Here is a 3,250-nt window from a genome sequence, read left to right on the forward strand (position 1 = left end):
AAGAGCTAGAAAAAGCAAACTGTGTCAGTCTCTGGGGCTCGCCCTGCCTTTGCAGGCCAGCTGCCTCCTGGCAGAGCAAAGAACAGAAGATAAGAAGCAACTTCCTCCTCTCCACTCTTCTTGTGTACCCCCTTTTGTTTTAACTTGAGTGTTTCTGAATAACAAATGCAAAATTAGGTTTGGGTGTAACGAGCTAGATGACCACCCCGATCTAGGTCCATGAGTTGCTCAAGGAGACCTGGACCAGAAAACACAAGAATGACCCCTCGTCAGCAGGGATGCTGTGACCGAAGTCAGGGGTCACCCATGCATGTCCACTGTGACACTGAGTGAAGGGAGGCATAGCCAGCATAAGATCAGCTGTGACATGAGGGCTTCTACCTTACAGCCTGGCATGCTAGTTTCAAACCTCCACTCTTCTGCCTATAAGACCTGACCCTCTCTGCAAGGTGGATGCTGAAAGAAAACTCCATCCTGCTGCAGCACAATCTTCAGATATGGAAAATAACTGCAGTGAAATTAAAGTGTTTCAGTAAAGTGCAAATTGCTCCCACAGTGCTAAAGGAAATTTTGTTCAATACTTTGAAATTTATATATGTTGTAAAACTGTGGTAAACTATGGTTTTAAACATACAAGCTGAAGACTTTCCCATAGGGATATAAAATTTGAGACTAAATCTAGTAAATGACTTCCTAATCCTGAGTTGATAATCTGCATCCATGATGTCTTGCCATGACATGAGTTCTTTCAGGTCATCTGGAAAAAGTGTCTTATGGAGACTCTGAAAGAACTTTTTTTTTAAAGCATGAAGATATTATGATTCAAGTGTTTCAAACCCTAATGTTGCAGGCAAGGCTTTGTTTTTACAAAATGAAAAACACAGTTTCTTCCACTTCTAATACCTTAGCAAGAGAAGGCACTACCAGATTGTGTTCCTGCAGCATTTACCTGTAGCGGGACCCTCCTCGCCCAATCCTTGCTGAACGCCGCTCGGGAGTGATAAGTTTCATGTCTTGTACTTCTGGCACTCCGCTTATTCTAGGGATTGAGGAGATCTGTAACCTGATGGTAGGGTGATTATCCTGTCCTGCATTGGTTATTTGGGGCATTGCTGGAACTTGGTCCCTCTCTTCTGGAGGAAGATGGCTCTCCAGATTCCATCTTCTTGGCCAGGGCTTCCGTCATTCTAATATCAGCTGCAGGAACCAAAGAGTCAGAAACAGTTCCTTCTGTAGCTCTGTTTTGATCTTACAAAGTACTAAGAACAACCTCCCGCAAGTCTAGTATTGGTTTTGCTCCATTTTTAATGGCATGTTTGCATAGCCCAGTGATATCAAAGTTGCCTTTTCTTGCCAATAGTTTTGCAGATGCAGAATTTAGCAACTTTCTCAGCCTCCACAGTGGGGAACAAAACGGTAAATATTTTGTTAGGAAGTGCACCCTTCTCCGTGAGCCTCAGATGTGCTGTCAGAGTGCTGCTAATCTTATTGGACAGTTCCAGCTGTGCTTTCTTTTCATCATCTTATTCAGCTCTCTTCTAGAATGAAATATTCATTTCCTCTATTACTTTTCTTTTTGTTTTAAATTACATAGGAGTCCATTTATAGATTTTTCCCTTAGTTTTTTGCCAATCTTCTAGTTGTTTTCTTCAGTTGTCTGCTGCTATCTTATCAATATTTGGAATTTTTGGGGTGCCATTTGGGACTCCTCTCCCATTTGTGGTTGTACCACTAGCTTGAGTTTTGGGAGCTGTCTTGCTCAGGAAACGATTCTGGGAAAAAGTCTTTCTCCACTTGGGGTTCAAAGTCCGTGCTCTTTGTTGAAAGCTGTTGATTCTATTTGTCCTTTCACTAGGAGTGGTTGGAATGACTGAGTTAAAGTTGCTAGCTGTCAAATTAGGCCTCTGGTTTACAGATTTTGATTTTTGCAGCACACATGTCTGGGACCTAAAACAAGGTTGTGTGGACTTCTCAACTTGCTTGATGTTTGGATATCTGCTGTTAGGTTCTCCCTGCAGCAAACAGGAGTATGTTCTGGGTTCGGTGAGTTTTACTTTCTTTTCAGTAACAGTGAATGACTCTGCTTTAGTTTCTTTTGGTTGTTCATATTTATCCCATTAATCTTTACATCATTTATGTTCTTGACCAATGTTTTCTTTGATACTTGAGTCCTACTGTGCATCTGAATGAAGTGAGAGGGAACTGTCTTTGGGGATTTTTCTGGTCTTGCAAGCTCTGCTCCTTTAGCGAGCTGCTGCAACTTTACTGGTAGAGTCCTTAGGTGTGTTTTTCTAAAAAACTGTTTATTAACCTTGTCCTTCAGAACAGTAGCATTCACCAAACTTTTGCTGAAGATTTGTTTAGGAGTCCAATTGCTCTTGGTTTGATTAAAACAGCTACTCTTTGGCTTACTTGTGGTATATAATGCAGGATTTGGTTTCTTCTCAGATTCTGATAAGGTTTGAGGCAAGTTCTCTGGTTCAGCTCTTTAAGCAAGCCATCCAAAGATTTGTTTGCAACATGGGCATTACCCAAAGAATATTTATCTTTTGTATTTGCTTCACCTCTTATCTGTTGCTTTGTAGTTTTTAGTCCCTGTGCATCAGGTGACCTCATGGGTTTTCTTGACAGTGTTCCTTTAGTGGATGATCCAGCTTCATGCTGCTGGTGACTTTTGCTGGAAAGTTTACAGTTTGGGTTAGAAGAATCACTTCTTGAAGTCAGACTTTTTCCCATAGGTTTTGGTACTTCCAACTTTGGCTTCAGGGACCATGTTAAATCAGCTGGTCTGGCCTGGAGTTTAATGCTGATGGGTCTTGTAGGCTTGACAGGCAAAACAGCATGGTTGATAACACCCTTTCTTTGGTTAAATGGTAGATTTAGAAGGTGGTAGCTTTGGGCAATTATTCTTGGCTTTTAGATAAGGCTTGATGTTTTGGTTCTTCAGTTTTCCCTTGGGTGCTAATTATTCCTGCAGTTTTTTATGCCTGTTCTTCTGCAGTGGTGATGGCAGTGCCCTTGGGACCTGGCGTCGCAATGATTCCTCAGTGACAGTTTCCCTTTCTAACCTTCAATCCCATATTAGGATTCAGATTATTGAGTCAGGTGATAATAAGTGAAAATATGTAGTAAAACATTCCAGATCCTCTTAAATAATACAGAGAATAAATAGGATATATTAAACCAATGAAAACAAATCAATCAACCAACCTAACACTAAAGCAAATGGACATTGCTTTTTCTTTCTTTC

At 41.0% G+C, this 3,250-nt stretch overlaps 1 pseudogene; it reads right to left on the bottom strand.

The window, feature by feature from the left end:
* Positions 1-815: 815 nt before the first annotated feature.
* Positions 816-3,250, bottom strand: part of LOC102027936 — a 9,562-nt pseudogene continuing 7,127 nt past the window's right edge.

The sequence above is a fragment of the Chinchilla lanigera genome, unplaced genomic scaffold (assembly GCF_000276665.1).
Source record: "Chinchilla lanigera isolate Chin_1 unplaced genomic scaffold, ChiLan1.0 scaffold00003, whole genome shotgun sequence".
Taxonomy (NCBI): Eukaryota; Metazoa; Chordata; class Mammalia; order Rodentia; family Chinchillidae; genus Chinchilla; species Chinchilla lanigera.